Source organism: Panthera tigris, chromosome A1 (genome assembly GCF_018350195.1).
Source record: "Panthera tigris isolate Pti1 chromosome A1, P.tigris_Pti1_mat1.1, whole genome shotgun sequence".
NCBI lineage: Eukaryota > Metazoa > Chordata > Mammalia > Carnivora > Felidae > Panthera > Panthera tigris.
The window spans coordinates 107,432,650-107,460,577 of NC_056660.1; the positions used below are offsets into that span (position 1 = coordinate 107,432,650).

Consider the following 27,928-nt stretch of genomic DNA (forward strand, 5'->3'; position numbering starts at 1 on the left):
AGCTTATGGCATGTTCATTTTGTGATAATTTATATTTTATGATTTGTATACATTTCTCTGTATATGCTATATATGCTTCAATAAAAGTGTTTTTTTTTAATTTTTTAATGTTTATTTCTGAGACAGAGAGAGAAAAAGCATGAGTGGGGGAGGGGCAGAGAGAGAGGGAGACACAGAATCAGAAGCAGGCTCCAGGCTCTGAGCTGTCAGCACAGAGCCCGATACGGGGCTCGAACTCACAGACGGCGAGATCATGACCTGAGCCGAGGTCGAATGCTCAACCGACTGAGCCACCCAGGCACCCCTCGGTAAAAGTGTTTTTAAAAATCCAAGCTGATGATAGTATATTTTTATGCCAGAGATATGTCTATATAAAAGTTAAAAGAGATCACTTTCGGTAGATATGGTAAATATGCTTTACAGAAGCATACGGGCGTTACCAGTATAAGGCTATTGCTCTCCTGGAAGCTCTGGAAGGATGCCTTTCAGCACCATAATTGCAGTGTAACTAGGTGAGCATTCCTCTAAAGCAGGGATTCTTAACCGTTTTTATTCCTCAGCTAGTTTGGTATGACCTATAAACTCCTTCTCATAAAAATGTTCTTAAATGCACAAAATAAGAATAATACACCTAGGGTTACAAGGAAACCCATTATAGCACCATTAGCAAAATATCAACTATGAATTTTCCATAACGCATTGAATAACAAGGCAGTACATTTAGAATATAGACAAGTGAAAGTTAAAATTTATTTTTATTTTTTAATTTTTTTTTACATTTATTTATTTTTGAGAGATAGAGACAGCATGAACAGGGGAGGGGCACAGACAGAGGGAGGCACAGAATCCAAAGCAGGCTCCAGGCTCCAAGCCGTCAACACAGAGCCCGATGCAGGTCTCAAACCCACGAACCGTGAGATCATGACCTGAGCCAAAGTCGGATGCTTAACCGACTGAGCCACCCAGGTGCCCCTAAAATTTATTATTTTTTTTAATATGAAATTTCTTGTCACATTGGTTTCCATACAACACCCAGTGCTCATCCCAAAAGTATTTTTGAAATGTGTATCAGAATGAAGGCTATTTATACCCTCCTCTTTACAGGGAGTTAAACAATCTCATGTGAACTATCCAGTCTTACAAAATTTAAACAATGAAGATGACTTATGTCCATGTATGTATTGACGAATAAACAGTTATAGGTATGAAATTCCAGAAATCAGCATCCATGCTTCTGTCACCAGTATAGGAACTTGCCACCGTTTGCTGATGGAACCACCACTAGGTGTCATGTAGTTGACTAGCTGTGCGTTACGAGTAGCTGTAGGTAGAAAGATCATAGTGAGATAGGCTCTAGTGGCAAGGCTAATACCCACTGTAATTTCTAAGTAATGGTGAGAAATCAATATTTGAAGTATATATAACAAGTATAAAATATTATACTTGTATCTTGTAGATGTAATATAAAAATGTATACTTGTATACATAAAGATGTGTACTTGTATCTTGTAGATGTAATATAAAAATATTTTTGGTTTCTGTTGGTCTATAAAGTCATAAGTACTGCTAATACCTCTGTGATTTGTTGTCTGTATTCATAATGAAGGAAATGCTACATGTTAGTTAAGAAGATAAGGAAATAAAATAAAGATCAAAGTATAGTTGTAATTTTCCCCCACCCAAGTTATGAATTCCCTGAATTGGGTCCTGGGTTAAGAACTGCTGTTTGAAAGTGAAAGTGTGACTTTCTGTGTTGACCTTCCTTGTTGAAGACAAAGGTTGTAGGGAAGAGGTGATATAAAAAGTCGTCCATAATCACAAGTGACACTTTAAGCTTTTTTGTAGACAAAGAGCCAAGTTTAAGACTAAATGGAAAACAAGTATTTTAAGTGCTCAGAACCCTCAGGAGAACTACATCTCTGAATAAGAAGCCATTGGCCTTGATTCTTTATTGTTTACGTTAAGGCATCTGTGTAGGGACACTTAGAAGCATAAATTGGCAAATGGAGACATTTAATTTTTTTCTCAGGTAAGGTCCTTTCACATAAATGTCAACTACAGAATAAAACATAACTTCTGCTAATCCTTCAAGTTTCAGCGCACCCTCCATGTCAACCTCGTTAAGGGGTGCTTCCTGTTGCCAAAGTGCCTGGAACTCCCCTAAATGTAGCACTTACCACCCTGATAATTTTGGGTTGGGCGTTCTTTTATTTTACTAAGCCTCATGCAGCCAAAGACAAATATCTGTCTTATTTGTTGCTTTATCCTTAGCAAATAGCATAGAGTCTGGTATATGGCAGGCACCCACCAAATATTTGTGGAACAGACAAGTCAACAAATAAGCTACCAAATACTTTTTGAAACCACCTCTCTTCTGTTAGTCACGATGAAAAGAATCATGGGGAAAAGAATGAACCACAATCCTGTGTTTAGAGCACAGCGGGAGTTCCGATTCCTGCCGAATGCTGACTTAATGCAGAATGACTACTGCATAATAGGGGGCTTTCAAAAAATTAGACGTCAAGGGCGCCTGGGTGGCTCAGTCAGTTAAGCATCCAACTCTTGATTTTGGCTCAGGTCTGATCTCAAGTTTCATTGGATGGAGTCCTGCATTGAGCTCCAAGTCAGGCTCCTCAGGCTTCACAGTGACAGCCTTGATTCTCTCTCCCCCGCCCCCCCTTCTCTGCCTCTTCCCCCAACTCACACACTCTCTCTCTCAAAATAAACATTGAAAAAAATTAGAAGTCACATTATCAACATATCAAACAGATAGAACCCCTTCACTGACTGAGGGAAGTTCCAGAAAATTGAAAGTGAAAATGCTGCTTCTTTTATAGGGGCTAGCCACTTAAATCCTGGTTCTCCTCAATTTTACCTAAGAGATAATTTTTATTATCCTGTTTAAGTTAAGTAACTGGGTTAATAAAATGTAGAACTGCTTTTGATGAAAGTAGCCCTTTTCAAAGGGTTACTGAGAATTACATTGCTGAGTAAATTAAATTCACTGTAGAGGGAGATCAGCTGTGACTAATCTAGGTCTTTTTTCCTCACATTATTCCTTGATTTATTTTTCCCCAGTTTACCAGACAAAATCAGCTTTTCTTCGGAGCGATTGTGATCTGTGTTTTAATGCAAAATGATTTCTTTGTATTCCAAATGAGTAGCTTATGTAAGAAGGAGGAGATTTTTTCACTTTATTCAGCTCTGCTAGTATTAACTATAAAAAGGACAAGATTTGTGGCCTTAATATGTATCCTTGAATATCGTTGCATGTTGTAAAATACATATTTTTATAATGCCACAAGAATTAGGGCAAGGACGAATGACCCCAAGCAGTATTTTCACCCATTAATTTTATTTTATAAGTTTATTGTTTGATATTCCTTTTAAATGAACTGGACCTATGCCCTCAATCCATAAAGGAGAGAGAACATTTGCTGCTGTGTACTGGCATTACTGTTTACCATCATGAGCCAGCCAGGCATAAACTCATAAAGATAACCAGCCTTGCCACCCAGCTACTGCCACAAAGAACTCCACGATATGAATTAAACATTTCCTCTCCCACATTTTCTTCAAAATATGAAAAGCCCATGATGAATAGCTCTACCTTACATGGAAGGTAGTTTCCTGATCAGAGATTAAATACATTTGTAGCTAATTAATTCTGGCATGCATGACCAGAAGTCATGGAGATCAGAAATATATATCAATGTGGAACACTTGACATTTGCCCCCATCTATAGGGTTGTGAGTGGTGGCACCCCACATTAAAACATTTCTTGGTTCCGGCATCTCCCATAATTTATAAGACTGGTCTCTAGAAACTCATTTGAATACTTGGTAGATCAAGTACTGAATGAGGGCCTGGTCTTTTCCCAAAAGAACATCTTGGTCATGCAGGCGATTAATTACTCCTGGGCTGTATCTCCATACAGGTGTTCTGTTGAAGTTGGGAGAACACCAACTGAAATTAAAAAAAAAAAAAAATTAGCAAAGCTATGTGAACTCTACAGTCTGCTATATTCATCTCCAAAATACACAGGTTTTCACTCAAGCAGCAATAATAAGCAACCTCAGTGTACTCTTCACATTATTAAAACATATATACAATAACATGGTCCCCGCTCTTTGGCTGCCATGGATTCCATCTGGGAAAGGGTTTGAAAGAGAGATACCATTCATCACCTCTTGGTTACTCTTGGTCATATTCTATGCTCAGTTTAGACATGAAACAACTAGGTATCAGAACCATACGGCTTGCTCTTTAGAAGTACTTTTTCTAAATTTTTTTTAATGTCTGTTTTTTTAGAGAGAGACAGAGCATGAACAGGGGAGGGGCAGAGAGAGAGGGAGACACATAATCTGAATGCTGACAACTCAGAGCCCAACATGGAGCTTGAACTCATGAACTGTAAGATCATGGCCTGAGACGAAGTCACAGGCCTAACCAACTGAGCCACCCAGGCACCCCTACAAGTACTTTTAATAGCTTGTACATTCATATATTACTCGTTTTTATTGAAGACTGTTTTATGAAACAACTGAATGATATCTTATTTTTACTTCTCAAGCAGATATTTTATAAAATATATGCTAACAGGTTTTGCAATAGCATTCCCTATATAAACCTGGTAAGAGATTTATTTTAGGATTTATTAAAAGAAAAAAATTAAAGAAACTAAATTTCTCATTTAAAAAATTGTTTTGTTTCAACTTCTTTTAATGTACATTGTGATGGTATATTTGCTTTTTTTTAGCTAACTCATAGGAGACTCAGAATTAAATCTGAGGTATAGTTACAGCAATTATATTAACCTTTCATCTAACACATTTGGATCTATTTTTTTGCTTGGTTTTCATTTTTAATCTTCTTTGTTGCTATACCAGTGTATGTTTTACAATAATTTTTGTCAAACTGCGTTACAAAGAAATTAGATCCATGGTACTCAAACTACCAACACCCACAACAGTAGGGGCATACATCGCATAACACATGAAAGAGAGTCTGGACATTGTAGATATCAACTGGGTGAACACAGATTGAATGGATGAGGTATATAATCAGTATACAATATTTATGTCCATGGAGGATTGCTTTACAAGGTAGAATAAATGAATTAGAAATAAAAAAACATGAAATAGAAAACTAGAACACTGAGAGAGCTAAGTATATGTTCATAACCAGTAACATGTATCACACACTAATTTAACATGTGAGATTACAAAAGAGTGACATTCAAGAGAGCTCTCACTAAGCAGGAATTTTAGCCAATTTTGAATGGTGGAGAAAAGGATGACAGTTTGGATGTGTAGATAGGTGTGCATAATTGTGTGTGTTCTCATGCATTTTCATGTTTTTGGAAAAAGAGAGTATTTGTAGAAAAAGCAAAGAAGTAAAATATAGCATTTTTGTGATACCTGTTAAGAGTGATGAATAACAAAAGTCCATTTTTCTACATAAGATTTTGACTCCCAGTTAAATTTCTGGCTTTTTATTCCCTGGAAACCCAATAAAGATAAAATGACAATTGTGTTATTAGGAAGCATTGGTAAATTGTATCTTGACTGGAAAAATCATAAAGATCTGTTAGGGAGCCATAACTCTGGGCTTCCCGGAATATGGTGATTCTTGTAGTTAGACGTGTCTCTTGTGGGGATGTATGGGACTTTTTCCAGAAATCCAGATCCTCTGGGGAAGGAGCTTTTAAGCCATTGTATTTCATTCCCTTGTACTTGAACTGTCCCTGAGGGTGAACAAGGTGGCTTTACCACTCCCCTCAGCTGACTAAACTTGACTATAGGCCCTTGACTTCCCTATTCTTAGAGCATTAACATTAGAACACTTCGAATTGTAAATTCTTCTTCTGCCTCTTTGAGATGTAAATCTTCTATAACCTAGAAATGTCTGCTCCAGGACCTGGAAGCCTTCCCTTTGGAATGTAATCATCAAGAAAGATAGGACCCCTGTCCCCAGCCTCTTTGGACGGGTAGGAATCTAACCTCAGTGAGCTTTAAGTGGCAACTAGCAAAAGAAAACAAATAGTATGGCCTAATCACATTGACTAACCTCTCTGCTAAAGTCCTCCAATACTCTCTCATTAGCTCACCCCAGTGTTTAAAAATGTTCACACCTTTGAGGGGGTGCCTGGGTGGCTCAGTTGGTTGAGCATCTGACTTCAGCTCAGGTCATGATCTCACTGTCCGTGAGTTCAAGCCCCACCTCAGGCTCTGTACTGGGAGCCTGGAGCCTGTTTCAGATTCTGTGTCTCCCTCTCTCTCTGCCCCTCTCCTCCACTCATGCTCTTTCTTTCTCTGTCAAAAATCAATAAATGTTAAAAAAAATTTTTTTTTAATGTTCACACCTTTGAAAAAGAAACCCTTGTACACTGTTGCTGGGAGTGTAAATTGGTACAGCCACTATGGAAAAAAGCATGGAGGTTCCTTAAAAAATTAAAAATAGAAATACCAAATGATCCAATAATTTCACTACTGGGTACTTACCCAAAGAAAATGAAAACACTAATTCGAAAAGATATATGCAAACCCTGTGTTTATTGCAGCATTTTTTACAGTAGCCAAAATGTGGAAGTAACCTAAGTGTCTATCAGTAGATGAATGGATAAAGATGTGATATATATGTGCAATGAAATACTAGACAGCCATAAAAAAGGATGAGGTCGTGCCATTTGCGACCACATGGATGGACCTAGAAGGTATTATGATAAGTGAAATAAGTCAGACTGAGAAAGACAAATTCCATATTATTTCACTGATATGTGGAATCTTAAAAAAAAAAAAAACAACAAATGAATAAACAAACAAAAAGCAGAATCAGACCTATAAATACATGATGACTGCCAGAGGGGAGAGGGATTGGGGCAGACAAAATGTAAAGGGAAGTGAGAGATACAGATTTCCAGGTATGGAATGAGTAAATCACAGGAGTAAAAGGCAAAGCATAAGGAATATAGTCAGTGATATTGTAATAGCGCTGTGTGGTGATAGAAGGTAGGTACAGTTGTACCGTAGCATGATGTATAAACTTGTTGAATCACTATGTTGTATACCTGAAACTCATGTAACCTTGTGTGTCAACTACACTCAAATAAAAAAGTTTTTCTAATCCTCTCATTTTTTTTTATTTCAGGGGAGTTGAGTTCATTCTATCTCCCCTGTTGCAATAGTCTTGAATAAAGTCTTCCATGCTATTTTCAACAAGTGACCAGTGCAATTTTTCTCTTACAGGGATGAGGTGAGAGAGAAAAGAGGACCACTGCTGGATGGTTGAGTGGACACTATAAGGACTCCTCCCAAAGAATCAGCCTAATGCCACTCTTCCCTGCTAGCAAGCTGTGGTTCCATCCTCTACCTTCCAGAGCTGACTAAAGCTAATGGGGCCTGTGATTGTCCTGTGAGTCTGAATGTTAAGTTGAACATAAGAAGATGCCTCATGCATGTTGCACTTATGATTACCCTATCCTACTATCTCACTACTACTTTTCATTTTGTTTTTTAAGTCTTATTTTTTGTTGTTGTTTATTTATTTATTTTGAGAAAGAGATAGCATGAGCAAGGGAAGGGCAGAGAGAGAGAGGGAAAGACAGAATCCCAAGCATGCTACATGCTGTCATTGCAGAGCCAGCAGCGAGGCTCAATCTCACAAACCATGAGATCATGACCTGAGCCAAAATCAAGAGTTTGACATTTAACCCTCTAAGCCACGCAGGTACCCTCATTTTGTTTTGTTTTGTTTTGTTTTGTTTTTAGTGGAGTTTACTTTCAACCAAAAAGGCAAGTAAAAACAGAAAGTGAAATGATGAGTCCCAATTAACTTGCTTCATAGTTTTCAGCAGCCTGATCTTTTTTGTCATTACGTGATACTTAATTACTATTTTATGGCTTTTGAGAAAATCCTCCTGGACTTGCCCTTATAATGGAGCTGCTTTACTGTGTTGGGAATTTTGAAGAACAATTCAGGTATTTTAGTTAGCTGCAAACAGAATAGCAGCTTATTCATATGTAAAGGAGATAACCACTATATAATCTTCAAAAAGCAAGATTTCTAAGAAAATTAGCAGAAAGTAAAAAAACAACCCTACAGGCATTCTGGGACCAGTGAAGTTTGTTTTTGCATTTTGGAGGATAAGGATGTGAGGAAAACTGATTGCCTGGCAGCTAATGAAGAAGCTGCTCTTGCGCGGACTGCCTGGGGTCATCTCATAAAAAAGCAGAAAACCAATTTCAGGTATTTCTAGATTCTTTGAAAAACCTTGAGAGTTCAACTTTGAGTATATATGATAAGCTGTCTCTTTGTATTGTCTACCGGGGTGCTTTTATTTGGTAACCTTCAATTAATTATTAGTCCAGGGCTGCACCATTTCCTCATCAGAATTTCTCAGCACATTCACGCAGCCTCAGCTTGGGCAGGATGATGGTAGATGTTCCTTCCTGAGGGCTGAATGTGTTTTTCAAAACAATTACATAGATTCAATTGATCAAACCAGAAACGCTGTTCAAAGACCTATAGATAGAACAGAGAAGAACCAAAGAAAGAAAAGGGGAACTTTTTGACTCATTTTAATTCTTTTAATGATCTTTTACATGTAGGTCATGTATTTGAAAGGAAGTATGTTTAGGACTTGGAGAAATTATTTCAAATATATTCTAACTCTAAAATTAAAGCACATTCCGGCAGATAATGGATTGCTGCAAAATTATTATACACTCTTTATCTAAAGAGCTGTCAAGAATTTATAAATGAATACCACATTGTCTGAAGTACTTAGAGAATACAGACAGCTTCCCTGCACTAATGCTAGCTATCGGCTGTTAACGCATAATAATTATGTCTTCACTGATAATTCTTCCAAGAACTTGTTTTCTGTATCTCATTATTGTAATTCTCTTCTCCCTTCACCTTCTCCTGTTTTTAACCTTTCCCTTTTGATTTTTATTATTTGGTCTATATAGAGATGAATTCTTTGGAATATGAAAAGAGTTAATAGATAATGGGTTTTGTAGAGACATGGATGGCACATTTAAACCTAGAGAAGTGACATTAGCTTAAATAAGAAAAATAATAAAAACATCCCTGGAACTATTCCAGACAGCTTTGCATGTCACAGATAAAGGACTATGAGATATTGTAGGAGAAATTTGGACTTAAGATGTGGGGAAATGGGACTCTGGCAGAAAGTCAATTAAATTCAGCAGCATTCCTAAGCTTAGTGCATCCAATGTGCTTAGACGCCATAGGAGTTACACAGGTGAAGAAGACCCTGTGTGTATTTGTGGAATTTATGATTGGACCGAGTTCCTTACTACTCAGGAGTCCTCTCTTTGAAAGTAAGGTTAACTTCTAGCCATTTTATATTTTTTAATTTTTTTAATGTTTATTTATTTTTGAGAGACAGAGAGAGAGAGAGAGAGAGAGAGAGAGGAAGCAGGGGAGAGGTAGGGAGAGCGAGGCACAGAATCCGAAGCAGAATCCGAAGCAGGTTCTGTCAACACAGAGCCCAATGCGGGGCTCGAACCCATGAACTGTGAGATCATGACCTGGGCGTAACTGACTGAGCCACCCAGGCACCCCTTTTTTTTAATTTTTAAATTTATTTTGAGAAAGAAAAGGCAAGAGGCGAGAAAGGAGAAAGAGAATACCAAGCAGGCTTGCTCTGTCAACACAGACTGCAAGGTCATGACCTGAGCTGAAATCAAGAGTCAGGCTGTCTGACTTCTAGCCATTTTAAATTCCTGCAACTTAGCACAGGACCAGTCAATGCCCAGGAAATAGTTATTGAACTAAAACACGCAAAATACCCTTACAGGAATAAAAATGTGAATTACCTAATACATTGGTAAGAAAACTGCCATATTAATTAATCAAGAAATCTTTCTCTATAGCACCAATAAACCTTTAAAAGTATATCTCAGCTCTCCCTTTGAGTTAATGGAAGCCCCATCTAGATTTAACAGATGAGAAAAGCAAACTAAAATGAAACTAATAACCACGTATTGAGCTACTGAGTTTTTACATAGTATTGAGTATTCTACGGGGTGCTTTACACGTTTTATCTGACTTTATTCTCAAATCATTCTGGGAAGATACAAAGAAGCAAATAAAGCCCCTGGTGGTGAATAATTTTTACACAGTTATGTACTTAATAAGGGGAAAAACTAGGATTGTAGCTCTGTTTTTTTTAATTTCAGAGCCCATGTTTCTTCCGTTGATTTTCACGGTTCTGAAGCATAAGATTACCGGCAGCCACTAAATACATGCTTCCATTATGCCAGAAACTTTGACAAGTGCTCGTATTTGAAGGTTAATGCATTCAAGACTTACTGGGAATTTCTCACTGATAAAAGGTAGGCAAACTTTGATTTTCTTAAATGAGCAATCTGAAACTGATATTTAAGACCTTTTCCTCTCTGCCTCAGCCAAAATCCAGCTGCAAATTTTTGGACAAATCTCTCTAAGTATCAGTTCGCTCATCTACAAAATGGGATTCATGATAATGGTTATCTCATAAGGTTTGAGTATAGTAATTTAATTTGCCAAGTATCACGCCTGAAAAAAAGAAAATCAGCCAATGTTTCCATGATACTGGCAGTGTAAGATAGGTCACATTTTATATTTGTCTAAATGGAATTAAATCTTGATTTAACATCCATGTGCCAACGTTGGCTCTATCTCCAGCATCACTCCTCCATTATATGGAAATAAATTCCAAAGTTTACTCAGTTAATTTAAGAAAAAGGCTAAGGGGCATGGTCTTTTGCTTGTCTTGGCCATGATGCTGTGCCTCCTTGTGGTATGCAAGGCCCTGGCACAGCTGAAGCTGCAGACAGGACATGTTCTCAGCCTCAGCCATGGGAATATCACTGGAGTACCCAAGACCAAGGTTCCTACTTTGCATCCTACACAGTCATTCCCGTAGCTGTCCCCTTCAGAGTTCCTACCAGCTCAAGGCTCCTGTGAGCTGGAGGGACCCAAGCATTGGAGGTCATCAAAAGTACATGACTGCTCATTGACCCACCACCTAGATCCAGGCAATCAGAGACTCTTTCCCCCATCCCTCGTCCTTGAAAGGCGCATTCTGCCCACCATACGCACAACAGGACCTGTTTGAAGTATGTAGCCTTGAGAGAGAGAAATGCGTTATTGAGACCATCTGGAGGGTAATACGTGACAGAACCCAGTGCAGGCCTCCATGTAAACTTTTAAAATTCTGCCAGGTGGGTATGGAGAGCTACTCCACTTGTGGCCACCCAAGACAAGTCTTGTATGTAAGTTCCCTTGCTTGTTAAAACTGCCACCTACAAGCTGTAGTGGTCTCATTCTTTCTTCACTGTCTCCTTGCCCTCTCTATACAGTAGCCAGTTTCACATTTCACTCAGGAAAGTCAAGCCTTGAACCAACACCAAGTTGCAGCCTTCACCTTTCTATCTCCACTTAAGAGGATTGCCACACTCTGGGTGGGCTTCTGGGGGGCTCACTTGGTTAAATGCTCCACTCTGGATTTCGGCTCAGGTCATGATCTCATTGGTTTGTGGGATCTAGGCCTGTGTTGGACTCTGAGCTGACAGTGTGAGGGCTGCTTGGGAATCTCTCTGTGCCCTCTCTCTCTTCCTCTCTTTCTCTCTTTCTCTCTTGCTCTCACTCTCTCTCAAAATAAATAAACTTAAAAAAAAAAAAAAAAAAAAAAAGAGGGTTCCACACTCTGGGCCAAAGCCTTGTTCCTCCTCAGTTGGGGATAATACATAGCTTCTGTACCATCCCCTCTCAAACAGAACCAGCTCCTTTTAATTGCCCAGACTTGGTAAAAGGGACTCTGCAGGGTTGCTGAGAATGGATTTTCCATTTCAGTTTTGAAGCCCTGATAGATTGTTAATCATCTGCCCCTTCCCATCTCCCAGTTATTTCTCTGTACTTACCTCATCGTGGACCAGTAAGGCTAGTCAACAGACTGTATCTTCAGTACAGCACTGTTATACATACTTCTTCATCATAATATACATATTTTTCTGTATTTTTCTTTTTGGCCATTTAACATTATATCTTGGAGCTCTTTCAATGGAAGTCCAAATTTAGAGCAATCTGTGGACACGTGAAACTGAGTAGGGAAAAAAAACCCTAGTTTTTGTGAAGTTCTGAGATGTTTGAGGCTGTTTACAACACAATACTACCTAGTAAAAGCTGAGTGCTACACATATTTCTACTTGTATTTTACTAACATTATCTAGAATGAATCACTATCAGTTATCTTGCCCTTAAAACAAGTAAGAGAATTAACAATATGTTTTTCTGCTTTATTTGTTCAACATTGGTTCATACATCCCACTTCTTCCTTATGAATTCTCTTTTCTTTTTGCTGGAATATATTGTAAGGTAACTCTTTCAGAGGAAGTCTATGGGTAGTAAACTGAGTTCTTTCCTTGTCTTAAAATATTGAGATTTTTCCTTCACAAACATGGTAGTTTATTTGTGCAGAGGTGTCTAGGTTCTAAGATATTGTGTCAGTTGCTGCTGTACTTGAAGGATAACTTGGCTGTTTTATTTATTTATTTACTTACTTACATACTTGCTTACTTTTAGTTTTTTAATGTTCATTTATTTATTTGGAGACAACGAGAGTGTGAGGAGGAGTGAGGCAGAGAGAGAGAGAATCCCAAGCAGGCTCCATGCTGCCAGCACAGAGCCTGACATGGGGCTTGAACCCACAAACTGAGACCATGACCTGAGCTGAAACCAAGAGTTGGATGCTTAACCAACTGAGCCCCGCTGTGGTCCCTAACTCAGCTGTTTTAAATGATTGGATGACACTTTACTTTCTTATCACCTTGTAGCTCTGTCTTCCATGACTCCTGGCATGAAAAGTAGCTACAGAGAAGACTAAAGCCACCTGACTTTTCCCTGTATACATCGCTTCCTTTTCTAATTGGATGACCAAACACCTCTTTCTTCAGGTAAATTCTTTCCTTAGCTGAGTTCTAAAACATATTATATCTTAGTGTTGATCATTCTTTAAACAAACTTTCATGAGACATCTGGGAAGTAGAGTGTTCTTTCGTTATGCAGATTAAAACTTTTCTATAATTTGAAATTTAAAAAGTTTTTTTTGGTATTTGCATGGTTTTCAGTTCCATTAATCATAAATTCTGCTTCATGAGCACTAAGTATGTATGTGTAGATCATACAGATCAGCCTTCAGTCTACCATTTTCTTCATAATCAGTTCTATAAATTTTTTATTTTCCATTATTCTTTATCTGTAATTTCATCTGTCCTTTCAGCATGTACCTGAATATGTTAAGTCATCTTGAGCCTATTTTTAGTTGTTTTTAATATAGACTTTCTTTACTCTCTTTTCGTGTTATTCCAGCACCCAGTTAGCTCCTATTATCTTCTGTGGTCTTAGCAACTACCTTATCTGTGTTTCTTGTGAGCTTTTCTTTTATGGGGAGGTAGTGTCGCCTAAATTTATTTGAAGCCATAGAGACTTACTTCCAGAGCTCCTAATCTGTTCAACATTTGCTTTTGCAATATATGTTCTTCATCTGTCTGCTTTTTATTTTCCCTCTCTACTTTTTTTGGAGCATATATACATATTTAAAAAATTTTTTGTTCTTTTGCTTTTAATGGATGAAGCTATTTGAAAAAACATAGTTGGAAAAACTGAGTAGAGGTGGAGGTCATGTGAGCTGGAACACTATTAGGTGTAGGTTTCTCATCTTAAAAACCCTCTTAGAAAACCTCTGATTTCCTCTGTTTTGGGACACCTCTGATCTCAGCTTTCAGTGTCCTGGCAGTTTTTATATGTCTCAAATCTTTTATGTCCCAGCTCTGTTGCTGAGATCAAGTAGTGTGCAGTAACTGGGTCTGCTCTTGCCTTGACCCCATTTTATCCATCCGTGAACAGTCCAGGTCATAGACCAGAAAAATAACATACCAGCATGATGATCCATTCCATTCCACTTTCCCTCTGTCCGTTAAGTTTACCATCCCTATTACCTTTGTTAATCCTCTCGTCCTTCCAAATCTTGTTGCTCACTTGGGACAGAATCATTAGTTTTTAGATAAGTGTTTCTTATTCACAACTTAAGCCTGTACCTACCTGTTCCTAATGTCCTCCTTGTTTGGTCTAGATATCCCACAGTGGAAAAAATACCTCACATTTTATAATTTAACTGCAAATGAAGATTTCTCTTTTTACCTTCTTTCAGATGTTTTTAGTTGGTTTCATGGGGTTGAGAGTACAGTAAAAAGAAACTTTTCTCTATTATCTTCAACTGAAAAACCAAAAACCTTTGAAAATATTGAAATGACATGGTGAAAGCTCTCTCCTAATAATTTTTGTTGATATGAATTACAGAAATGCTTAAGATATAGAATAAACAGAGCTTACTGACACATAGAATATAGAAGCCAGGGAAAAGAGAGTTATTAAGGACAGTCATTACATCTTCTTGGTCTGAGGTACTAGGAAGACAGTGGTGCCACTCGTTTGATGAAGTCTGGAAGGCCAGAATACTATGGGAAAGTGTACGGAAGATTCCATCTTAGACATATTAACACTGAGAAATTAACATTAACATGAGATTAAAATTAACATCAATACAGAGAAATCTCCGAGATATCTTGTAAGGATTTCACATCTACTCTTGGATATGAGTCTGGATCTCAGGGAAGAGGTTTGGGTTTAACATGAATTTGGGATGGGTTAGCCTAAATATGGTAATTAGAGCCTTGAGGATGGGTTGCTCATGGAGGTTGTGTAGATAGAGTAGAAGGCAAACTCTGAGACATTCTGATGTTGAGAGGTCAGGTATTAGAGCAAGACCCAAAGGAGGCTGAGGTAGGAGGAAAACACAGTGTCTCTGAAGGCAAGAGGTGATACAGTTTTAAGGAGAAAGAGTCAACTGTATTAAATGAGTGTGAATGTCAGAGTAGAATAAATAGAGTTCCCACTGGATATGGCAACGTGAAAGTCACTAGTGGTCCTGGCAAAAGCAGCTTCGGTGCATTGTTGGGTAAGGAGCAATATTGCAGTGGCTCATTTTAACGAGTTAGATGACAGTGAGGAAATGGAGGAAAAGTTGACATTTTTAAGAGGTTTGACTGTGAATAGTTGACTCATATAAACAGGTAGTGAGATGTAACATCTAGCGTTTTTGTTTAATCTTAACATGAAAGATACTAGCGCATGTTTATATTCCACTAGAAGTGATACGTAGAGGGAAAGAGATTAATTACACAGGAGAGAATCAGATGATTGACATTGTATAGACCTTTTAAAAACGTGAGAGAGAATTTGATCTAGAGCTAAAGCGAAGTCTCTCTGTGGAGAGAAGCATGGTCATATCTTTTGTTGAGACAAGATGGAAGATGAGGAATGGGGGTTAATACAGGAAGGTTTTTTTAATTTAATGGTGGGAAGATGATGAAATTTCTTTCTGATGGCTTCTGTTTTCTCTGTAAAACTTGAGGGGAAGTCACCAAATTGCTAAGGGGGCACCATTTTGTGAGGCTTGAGATAATGAAGGTATTAGAAGTATTTTCAGTATTGTTAAGAACTCAAAACATCTGCCCTCTTATACTTGATATATTTAAATATTTGTTTTATAGTCAGGGATTCTTTTTCCAGAAAATAGTTAATGAAACTATTAAACCAAGGCAGAATGCCTACTGATATAATAATACTGTATTAACTAGGCCTTATTAGTGTATCCATTTTATAGATTAAAAAACACAAGCCGTACAGATATTAAATAACGTGCTCAATGTGATACAGCTGGGACATGAGGGAACTGGAATTCAGTCCAACTGTCTGATCTCAGAGCTTGGGCTGTTAATCACTTCAATAGATTACCTGTACCTGTCATAACATTTAGACCACATGCACACACAATGAAAAGATTTTTATTCATTACTATCCTTATCTCTGTTTCAGATCTTCTCCTAACCCACCCAACAATGTTTTCACTTCTAGCTAAAATGAACACCTTATTTCTACATTACTAAAATCAAAGAGTTAGAAATAGAACTATACATTCTCACCTTTGCATTTTCCATACGTATCAAGAGTTTTTATTTTTAACCTTTAGTGAACAAGCAGTGATGAAATAGCTAGAAATTTGGCAGAACTCTATAATGTACCTTGTGAATGTATGTCTTCATGAATCATCTCTCCTCTCAATCTGATGTTAAGATTTCCTTTTATAAACAAGTTAATTTTTCTACACAGTGGTTTCCTTTCACTTTTGTTTTTTAATAAGTCAAAAACAACAATGCTGAGATTTGACAGAGTATCTATATAAAGCAGAGAAGAACAAAAAGGTACTGTCTTGGCATTGAGTTAATGAATTATATTTAAAATAACCCTGAAAGATGTTGGAATAACGTGGGTGTGTTATTCATGAATCCTCTTTCTCTCTCCTGTTTTTCTTTGCTTAGAAGTGCCATCTGCAATTTAGATGCAAAAGTTTCATTTGACATTTCAATTATGAAAGATAATTTAATAGTGGATAGCAGATCTTTAGCTAGAGAGAGGCAATGCAATAAAAAGAAAGAAACCATTACCAGGGGAGGGGTAAGAAAAGGAAACTGAAAAAAGTTCTGTGATTCCTAGTTTCTAACATATTGGTCATTTATTATCAAAGTTTATGAAAGAGGTTTGAATTATTATTCTATTTTGTGGAAAAAGAAAGTGAAACATCATAAAAATGTATAATTCTGTTTGGGGCATATGGTATATTAATTATGTATACTGCATAAAATTGATGTCTCTCCCTTTCTTCTAAGTTTCTTCTTGCTCACCTTGATTCAAGAAATGTTGGTTGTGGAGGTGTTACTGCTGACCTATATTGGGAAAAAGTTGAAAGATTATAATTAAAATTCAACTGGAAAAGGCTAACCATGAAATTAAATTCAACCTGAGATTTCAGTATCTTAATGTATTACCCAATTTTTAAGATCTTCTTTTATTGGGGAGAGGAGAATGTAAATATTGACCACACAATTGAAGAAAAGCAAACAAGATGGAATGCTTGACTAAAGGCTAAATTTCCAAATGTGTTAATTTTATTTTTCTTCTTGTTTGAGTGGCTCTGCCTGAGAGCTATGTTATCCAGACCACAAGAGCCAACATATATATGGCTTAAGAATAAAGAGCCTTACATCCACATTAATGAGGAAGAAATAAAACTTTCATATTTGATTATATAATACTATATATATAAAACCCTAAAGACTCCACCAAAAAACTACTAGAAATGATAAATGAATTCAGTAAGGTCACAGGATATAAAATCAATCCAGGATATAAAAATCACAGGATATATAATGCAATCCATGTCAAAACACCAATAGCATTTTTCACAGAACCAGAACAAACAATCCTAAAATTTGTATGAAATCATAAAAGATCCTGAATAGCAAAAGCAGTCTTGAAAAGGAAAAACAAAACTGGAGACATCACAATTCCACACTTCAAGTTATATTACAAAGCTGCGGTAATCAAAACAGTATGGTACCGACACATAAATGGACATATAAATCAATGGAACAAAATAGAATAGCCAGAAATGAACCCACAATTATACAGTCAATTAATCTTCAACAAAGCAGGAAGGAATATCCATTGGGAAAAAGACAGTCTCTTCCACAAATGGTGTTGGGAAAACTGGACAGCTACATGCAAAAAAATGGAACTGGACCACTTTCTTATACCATACACAAAAAACAAACTCAAAATAGATTAGGAACCTAGATGTCAGACCTGAAACAATTAAAATCCTAGAAGAGAGCACAGGCAGCAATTTCTCTGACATTGGCATAACATCTTTCTAGATGAGGCAATGGAAACAAAAGCAAAAATAAACTTTTGGGAGTACATCCAAATAGGAAGCTTCTACCTATGGAAACAACCAACTAAACTAAAAGACAACCTATGGAATAGAAGAAGAATAAATGACATACCTGATAAAGGGTTAGTACCCAAAGTATATAAGTAAATAATACAACTCAGCACCAAAAAAACCACCAATAATCCAAATAAAAGAACAGAAAACACGAACAGACATTTCTCCAAAGAAGATATACAAATCGCTAATAGATACATGAAAAGATGCTCAACATCACTCATTATCAGGGAAATGCACATCAAAACTACAGTGAGGGGCGCCTGGGTGGCTCAGTGGGTTAAGCGTCCAACTTCAGCTCAGGTCATGATCTCACAGTCTGTGGTTCAAGCTCCACGTTGGGCTCTGTGCTGACAGCTCAGAGCCTGGAGCCTGCTTTAGATTCTGTGTCTCCCTGTCTCTCTCTGCCCCTCCCCAGCATGTGTGCGCGCACATGTGCTCTCTCCCTCTCTCTCTCACTCTCTCTCTCTCTCAAAAAAAAAATAAACATTTAAAAAAATTTTTTTTAAAAACTGCAATGAAATGTCACCTCATACCTGTCAGAATGGCTAAAATCATAAAGACAAGAAACAAATGTTGGTGAGGATGTGGAGAGAAAGAAATCCTCATGGACTGCTGGTGTGCATGAAAACTAGTGTAGCCACTCTGGAAGACAGTATGGAGGTTTCTCAAAAAGTTAAAAATCTAGTAATGGCACTACTGGGTATTTTACTAAAGAATACAAAACCACTAATTCAAAGGGATACATGCGCCCGTCTGTTTTTAGCAGCATTATCTACAATAGCCAAACTTTGGAAGCAACCTAAGTGTCCATCAATAGATGAATGGATAAAGAAGATGTGGTATAATATATACAACAGAATATTACTCAGCCATAAAAAAATGATGATGATAATTATCATCATCATCTTGCCACTTGCAGCAACATGGATCAATCTAGAGAATAGAATGCTAAGTGAAATAAGCCATTCAGGAAAAGACAGATACCATATGATTCCCCTCATATGTGGAATTTAAGAAACAAAACAAATGAACAAAGGGAAAAAAGTGATAAACCAAAATAACAGACTCTTAATTGTAGAAAACAAACAGATGGTTACCAGAGAGAAGGTGGGTGGGAGGATGGGTGGGAGGATGGGAGGTAGGGGAAGAAAATTAAGAGTGCACTTATCTTGATGAGCACTGAATAATATACGGAATTTTTGAATCATGGCATTGTACACCTGAAATGTATATAACACTGTATGTTAACTACACTGGAATTAAAATTTTAAAAAGAGAATGAAGAGCCTTAGACAATACTGAAGAGTATCATACAGTTTGCATTTTCTGAAGATAAGGAGGAAGTCATAAGCAGAGGTATGCCCTGTCTGAAGGTAGAACTTCCTGATTCTTTGATAAGGAATGTCTTCTTTCAGTGGAGGTAACTGCATCATGATCACATAATTTCACTTTGATAATAAAGACAAACTAAAGCTTATATCATTTATATTTTCAAAAAGCCCTCGTGCAGCATTGCTGTGTTTCAAAGTCAGTTATTTCATTCTTGTGATTTGGTAAAATAAGACTTGAATTTGCTTTCTAATCACAATTAAAAAGAGAGAGAGTGAGAGAGAGCGAGAGAGAGATTCTAATAACATACCTGAACTATATACAAATCTGTATTCCATTGTCTTTGGCATCACTGAAATATCAAAAAAGGCAGATGTGTGTGTTTGCCTCAAGCTTAAGGTCATGGAGCCCCTTATCCAGAGAAATGCTGAAAAAAACACTGCACATGTCCTCTTTAAAGAATGAAATTAGAAAAATCAGGAAACTAAATATTTAGTTTTTCCACTTTTACCCTTTACCAATATTCTTGATCTTGAGATGTGCTGCTTAAAGTTGAATGCGTCTTTTAAGAGTCAGAATTTTAGCAAGTTCCTAACCAGGAGAGAGAAAGAGCCTCCCTCTTGCTGGGAATGAAAATGATTTTCCTGAATCAATAATGTATATTTCTAACTGATGATCCTTTAGATTAATGAAAGCTGGTGTGACCCAGATGATAGGTAATGCTTTAAAGTGTGACATAGCCTAAAGAAATTAAAAATATTTTCTAGAATTCTTGCATATTCTAGAAGCAGGAGTGGCTCTTATATCTTATAGGCAAATACTATTAGGAAAGAAGAGATTTGGGGGATGGAAGGTTCATGTTCTTTAACATTCTAAAATTCTTTTAATTTAAACTCTTTCACTTATTTTTTATAGCAATCCAGTGAAATAAATGTGACCTGGCATTATTACAGATAAAGAAATCGGTTTTCCCCACAGTTTACTGCTCTGAGGTAAATACCTCAAGGAGTTGGTAAGAATTAGATGGCAGCTCCAGAGCACCAAATGTTTGATATACTCCCCTTGGCCTCAGTTCATATACTTTCTTGTCTCTGACTTATTGAAGAATAAGATATAAGGAGCCTAAAGATCAAACAAGCAGAACTGAAAATGAAGAGGCCGGAAGAAAATAATACGTCCTAGGAGATGAGCCTTGGGAGGAAATGGATTGATTAGATTTCATCTCCTATCCCAGGATCATGCCTCGGCTTCTTTGGTAATTAAACTGTAGGCTAAAAATAAAAAAGGAGAGAGAGAGAGAAATAACACTCACATTATAAAAGTTCAGACTAGCCTCTGTGATAAATTATTAAAAATTAATTAAAATATTAATTTAGATATTAGTAAAAAATATTAGCTTTAGATAACATATTGGCTTTCTCCAGAAAAGAATGCTGACTTCCTGTGCCTGAGGAGATGATAATCAAACTGGCACAGTGGCAATCAATGTGAATTCATTAAACAGGAAGTAAATAGGTGTTTTTAAATTTCTATCTCTATTTATAAATACTTTCAATATGAAAGAGTTTTGATGTTCAGAATTGATAAAACAAGCAAATAAATGAAACAGGGTAAGAAAACAATGGAAAAATCCCAAGGGAAATAGATTTTCCACCAGAGAATATTTTGTCCTCTGAAATTGTTCTGGCTGCCCACCTCTCTAAGCTATATAAAACTTCTCTTAGCTAATGCCAGCCTTTACACATATCTACTTGCTGGGTTTTTTTCTTGATTATAAAAATAAACATTCTGAGTGTAGAAAAAAATGGGAAAAAAAGGCACTAATATTTAAAAACTATCCTCACTCATATATACCAACTTTGACATTTCATAGGATATTATTTTCTGTTTTTTCCCTGTTTTTTTTCCAAGTTGCAATGAAATGCAATGCCTTAGTGTATTCACTTTCATAAGTATACACACAGAAAGTCACATACAAACAAAAATATACTTTGAGGGTTTTTTTCATTTTACATACAATGATACTATACATATGTTTTCTGTGATCACAGTATATTGTATTAATTTATATAGATCATTATCATTCTTTTTTATAGTTTGTAGTAACTGATAGAAGCTTACTTAATATCCAATTCCTTTTCTTTATAATAGAATCCTAGTTTTACTGAGAATAGCAATACACCCAGCTACAACACCAAAATCAATCAAATTTCCCAGTATCCTTTGCAGTTCACATGGCCATTGGCAAAGTCCTTGCCTATGAGGTATAGGCAGATAGATATATGCTAGGGATTTCAAAGTTTTGTTTCCTCAGTACAGGTACTGCCTCTACTTCTTTATCGTTTTCCTCCTTCTTGCTGCCTTAAAACATGGGTATAATGGCTGGAAGGGCTATGATTCCACTATGAGAGAAAGGTTAAGTGAATGGCCAACATTGTGCCCCTAACATTCCACGCTTGCAGACTTCTACGCATTGGCAAAGAATGAAATTTAACCCTTATCTTACACCATACACAGAAGCCAACTCAAAATAGATCAATTGCTTAAACATCAGACCTGAAACTATAAAATGACTAGAAATAAACATGGGGGAAAAGCTTCTTGACATTGGTCTTGGCAATAGTTTTTTGGAATGGACACCAGAGGCACAGGCAACAAAAGCAAAAATAAATAACTGGGACTTCATCAAACTACAAAGCTTCTGCATGGCAAAGGAAGCCATCAGCAAAATTAAAAGGCAACTTACTGAATAGGAGAAAATATTTGCAACTCACATATCTGATAAATGTTAATATCCAGAATATATACGGAATCCACATAACTCAGTAGCAAATCATCATCATTATCATCATCATCATCATCATCAGGTAGAAAGTGGGCAGATGATCTGAATAGACATCCTTTGAAAGAAAAAATACAAATGGCCAACAAGTACATGGAAAGATGCTCAACATCACTATCATTAGAGAAATGCAAGTCAAAACCCCAACGACATATCACCTCGCACCTGTTAGAGTGGCTGTTATCAAAAACAAAACCAAAAACACAAAATAGTAAGTGTTGACAAAGATATGGAGTAAAGGAAATCCTTGTGCACTATTGGTGGGAATGTAAATTCGTGCAGCCACTCGGGAAAACAGTACTGAATTCCCTCAAAAAATTAAAAATAGAACTACCATATGATTCAGTAATTGTACTTCTGGGTATTTATCCAAAGAAAAAACATTAATTCAAAAAGTTACATGCACTCTTCTATTCATTGCAACATTATTTTATAATAGCCAATATATGGGAACAACCTAAATGTTCACTGATGTATGAATGGATAAGAAAATGTGACACAGACATGAATGGAATATCATTCAGCCATAAAAAAAAAAAAAAAAATCTTGGGGCACCTGGATGGCTAAGTCAATTGAGCATCTAACTTTGCCTCAGGTCATGATCTCATGGTTTGTCAGTTTGAGCCCCATATTGAGCTGTCTGCGTCAGCACAGAGCCTACTTCAGATCCTCTGTCCCCCATCTCTCTGTACCTGCCCTGCTCACACTCCCTCTTTCTCAAAAATAAAAAAATATTAAAAAAAAGAAGAAAATCTTGTCATGTGTGACATCATGGGTAGAATTTGAAGGCATTATGCTAAGTAAAATGAGTCTGAAAAAGACAAATACTGTTTGATCTCCCATATATATGTAGAATCTAAAAAAAAAAAAGAATAAAAAATGAAAAATGAGCTCATGATATAAAGAACAGATTGGTGGTTTTCTGAGCCAGAGAGGTGGCCAGGTGAGTGAAGGGGGTCAATAGATACAAATTTCAATTCTAAAAAGGAGTAAGTCATGAGGATATAATGTTACAATAAGTCAAATAAGCCAGATACTGAAAGACAAATACTCCATGATCTCACATGTGAACTCCTTATAATGGAATGTAGAATGGGGTTACCAGAGATTAAGTAAGGGTTGGGGGAGGTGAGGGGGGCACAGGAGTGGGAGGGGAAGAGAAGGTGTTGGTCAAAGGGTATAAACTTTCCATTGTAAGGTGCCTAAGTTCCAGAGACCTATATAGTACACAGCATGGTGACTATAGTTGATGTATACTTGAAATTTACTGAGAATAGATCTCTACTATTACACACACACACACACACACACACACAAACACGCACATACAAGGTAACTATGTGAGGTGATGGTTATATTAATTAGTTTGATTATGGTAATTATTCCATAATGTATATGTATGTCAAAACATCATGGTATACATCTTACATATATATAATTTTTATTTGTTAGTCATACCTCAGATAAAGTTGGAACAACAAAAACCCTAATTTTCTTAAGCCACTGCTTACTTAACATTTGTTACAACTGAGTGCAACTCTTGCGATATATGTAATAATCAAAATGGAAGCACCATATTTTAATAGAATATATGCTAAATACATCATATTTAATAAAATTAGGATGCACTATTTAAAAAATTGGGATGTGTCATAGATTATTTAACAATTGAACACGTGAAAGACATTTTAAATGTTACACGAGTGATGTGATGGACATATTTGTACATATCTATGCCAGTCTTCTTTTCTACCTGTTCACCATTTTTTTACCATTTTGCATTCTTTGAGGATTTTTTGATAATCCTTTCATTCAATCTGCAGTCTCACTAATTCATATTTTATGTAGGTTTCTTTTTATTATTATGTGTGTTTTTAAATTTCAGCATTTATTTGTGAACCTATATCTGTGTGTATCTTCATACATTAAGTATTTTACATACACATAAAAATATGTAAAATATTTTTACATAATATTTTACACATATTATAAAAATATTTAAACTATATGAAATTGACAATATATGAAATATATATTATTAAGGATTTTATATATGTATGCTTAATATCTAAGCTCCAAAATAGTTTATATTAAAGAGACATGTTTCTTTTATTATGGGTAAGAAGGACTTTCTAAGGATATTAATTTTATTTATTTAAAGTTTTATTCTGTTTACTATGCCTGTGTTATTATAATGTTAATTTTCTTATAATTTAGTTTTGGTGGTTCCAACCCCCTCGGCCCCCACCAGGCTTTTATTGTTTGCTTCTGAACACCTGCAAATTTTTAGGAAATTCTAGGTTGCAGTTTAAAAAGCAAGAAACATTTCTTTGGCTTACATGAAGGTCTCTGAAGACTGGAGTTAATGTAGATTTTCACTACTATACCCTTAACCTTTGCTGCAGGTAGATAGTGATGGTTCCTGGGGGCAAACATAGCTTATGAGGCACTGATCTTCAGGATACTGGCTTTGTGAAACTTATCTGTGGTTGTAAGGTGCCTGGCACAGTTATCATATTCATTGGCCCAAACTCAATGTGCCTACTGTGAAAATATCCCCTTCACAAATTTGTGTTCTTTGGTTTATTGGCGAGTGTGTGGGGGGGGGTGGGTACAGTGGGGGACTCTCAGAGTTGGTTTTTCGGACAGTAGAGAAATTAGTTCAGCCAAAATGTGCATTTCTCTCATTACCACTGAGGTCAAATATCTTTCCATACATTTCATAAATCAATAGTATCTACATTTTTATGAATTATATATTTCTACTCTTTACTCATATCCCATCGTGTGTGTGTTGTTTGTTTTTTAAATGATTTAAGGGAATTTTGCCTACTTTCTATATTAAAAATATTTTCTCCTTGTGTCATTCGCATTTCATAGATCATTTGCTTTATTCTATTCAGAATTTTTGTATTTTATTTTATTTCTGTTGTTTCATTTCTGGCTTTTTTTCTAGCTTTTGCTTTTTGAAGATGTTTAAGAAGGCTTTCTTTCTTCCACCCAAGGTTATACATGCAGTTGGATATCTTTATACCCAATAATTTTTATTTTAAAATATAACAATCTTGGGGCACCTGGGTGGTTCAATCAGTTGAGCGTCCAATTCTTGATGTCGGCTCAGGTCATGTTCTCACAGTTCGTGGGATGGGGCCTTGCACCAGGCTTTGTGCTGACAATGTGGAGACTTGCTTGGGATTCTCTTCTCTCCCTCTCTGCACCTCCCCTCCTTGTAGCCTTTGTCTGTCTCCCTCAAAATAAATAAAAAAGCATTAAAAAATAAAATGTAGGTCTTACTAAGTCCTGGAGATGTAATGTACACCACGGTAATTATAGTTAATAATACTGTATTGCACATATGAAAGTTACAAGGAAAGTAGATCTTTAACTTTCTCATACAAAGAAAAAAGATTTTCTAACTATGTATGATGACAGATCTTAACTAGACTTAAGGTGGTGATTATTTTGCAATATATACAAATATCAAATCATTTTGTGGTATACCCTGAAGCTAACATAATGTCAATTACATAATGTCAATTATCCCTCAATAAAATGAATAAGTAAATGAAAATTTAGGTCTTTAATTTTCTTGAAATTTAATTTGGTAAATGAAGTGACAGAGGGAACATGTTAAACATTTTTTTTTTCTGAATGGTAACCTGCTTCAGATTCTGTGTCTCCCTCTCTCTCTGCCCCTTCCCTGCTTGTGCTCTCTCTCTCTCTCAAAAATAAATAAACATTAAAAGAAATTTTTTTAAGATTCCTTTATTTTTTAGTTTGCTGAATATACAAATTAGAATATATAACATATTAGAATGGATGTTGAGAAAATGTTTTTTCTGCATCTACTGAGATGATATTATGATGGTTTTTTTCCTAGATTCTGGTCATGTGTATGAACTCGTTGGTTGACCTGGGGTAAGTCAGCTTTGCATTCTTTGAATAAACCCTACATTGTCATGGGTCCTGGCAGGAAAACAATGACCCAGTGAAAATGGGTATTTTGAAGACAGCTAAGCAAAAGGGTGCTTTAAAAAGATAAGGGCCAGAAAATGAAAAAAACAAAACAAAACAAAAAACCCACCAGAAGTATAACAGTGGAGCCCTATTACTGTCACTAAGCTCGCAGGCATAAGGGTTTAGAGTAGTTACAGAAGAAGAAAGAGAGCTGCGTAGAAAGGGATGCCTGGACAGCAGCTGGAAGGATTAATAAACCAGCCTTAGTCTCCTTTCTTCTAACCTGTAACTAGTGCTCAGTTAGTGGCCAAATCCGGATGAAAGCTTAAGGAAAGGGAAGTTCACTGACGCAGTCCTTGTAGAGTGTTCTCCCGTTTTACCAAGTGGGGTGGATCTGAAAGAACAACAAAGTATGGCAAGTACAAACATGCGTTGATCTTTTCATTGACTTCTGTATTCACTTTTTACATTTACATTCAGAAATGAAATTGACCTTGGGATTTCCTGTATGCTGCCCTTATTTTTATGTGTGTGATATATATTTTTTTACTGAAGTTAAATTAACATACCATGTTTTGTTTTAGGTGTGCAACATATTGATTTGCCAATCCTATACATTACTCCATGCTCATCACAATAAATATTATCACCATCTGTCACCATGCAACATTATTGTGGTATTATTGACTATATTCCCTATGCTGTACTTTTCATCTCTGCGAAGTCTTTACTGGACTGGAAGTCTTTACCTCTTAATTTCCTTTATTTATTTCTCCCATCTCCCCACACCCTCACCCTCTGGCAACCACCAGTTTGTTCTCTGTATTCAAGAGTCTGGATTTTGTTTGTGTGTTCATTTGTCTGTTTTTTAAATTCCACATATAAGTAAAATCATATGTTATTTGTCTTTCTCTGTCTGACTTATTTCACTTAGTATTATACTGAGTCCATCTAGGTCCCTCCAAAATATCTCAAATGACAAGATATCATTCTTTTTTATGGATGAGTAATATTCCATTATATACATGTATATATGTAATTTTTATTTTGCAACATAATTATATTCATTTTAGTGAGTATATAATTTTGCAAGTCATTAAGAAATTATATATAAATGTATATATTTATATAAAAATAAATTATATATATTAAGAATTATTTATATATGTATTTGAAAGATGCCACATCTTTTTTATCCATTTATGTATGAGTGGACATCCATATCTTGGCTAATGTAAATAATGCTACAGTAAACATAGGGATGCATATATTTTTTCAAATTAGTGTTTTCATTTTCTTTGCATAAATACCCAATAATGGAATTGCTGGATCATATGGTATTTTTATTTTTAATTTTTTAAGAAATCTCCATGCTGTTACACAGTGGCTGTACCAATTTACATTCCCACCAGCAATGCACAAGAGTTCCTTTTTTTGCACATCCTCACCACCACTTGTCTATTTCTTGTCTTTTTGATATGATATGCTGTCCTTATCAAATAGGTTGGGATTTTTCTCTTCTCTCAAAAGATGTTGTTAAAAGTCGTGTTATTTCAACCTTAAAAATTTGTTAGAATTAACTGGTAGAGACATCTTGTATCAGTTATGTCTTGCCTTTTTTTTCTGATTGGTCTGAGCAAGAATCTTATCATTTAACCAGTCCTATCAAAGAACCAACTTTGGCCTTAGCTACCTCTGTTTTTTGTTCATTTTTTTTATTTCATTAATCTCTATTCATTATTTTCTTCTTTGTACTTGATCAAGATTTAATCTTCTATTTCCTTTACATTAAAATAGATGCTTAGCTCACTGAGTTTGAGTTTTATTTCTTTTCTAATATGCAGTTCAGTATGTAAATGTGCCGCTTTATCCACCTAA

At 36.1% G+C, this 27,928-nt stretch overlaps 1 long non-coding RNA gene across 1 annotated transcript; it reads left to right on the forward strand.

The window, feature by feature from the left end:
- The first annotated feature begins 7,272 nt into the window (after positions 1 to 7,272).
- Positions 7,273 to 26,011, forward strand: LOC122231278. Its single transcript, XR_006208467.1, has 4 exons — positions 7,273 to 7,414; positions 10,210 to 10,365; positions 12,847 to 12,966; positions 25,974 to 26,011. It is a non-coding gene; the product is annotated as an uncharacterized LOC122231278 (long non-coding RNA).
- Positions 26,012 to 27,928: the final 1,917 nt, after the last annotated feature.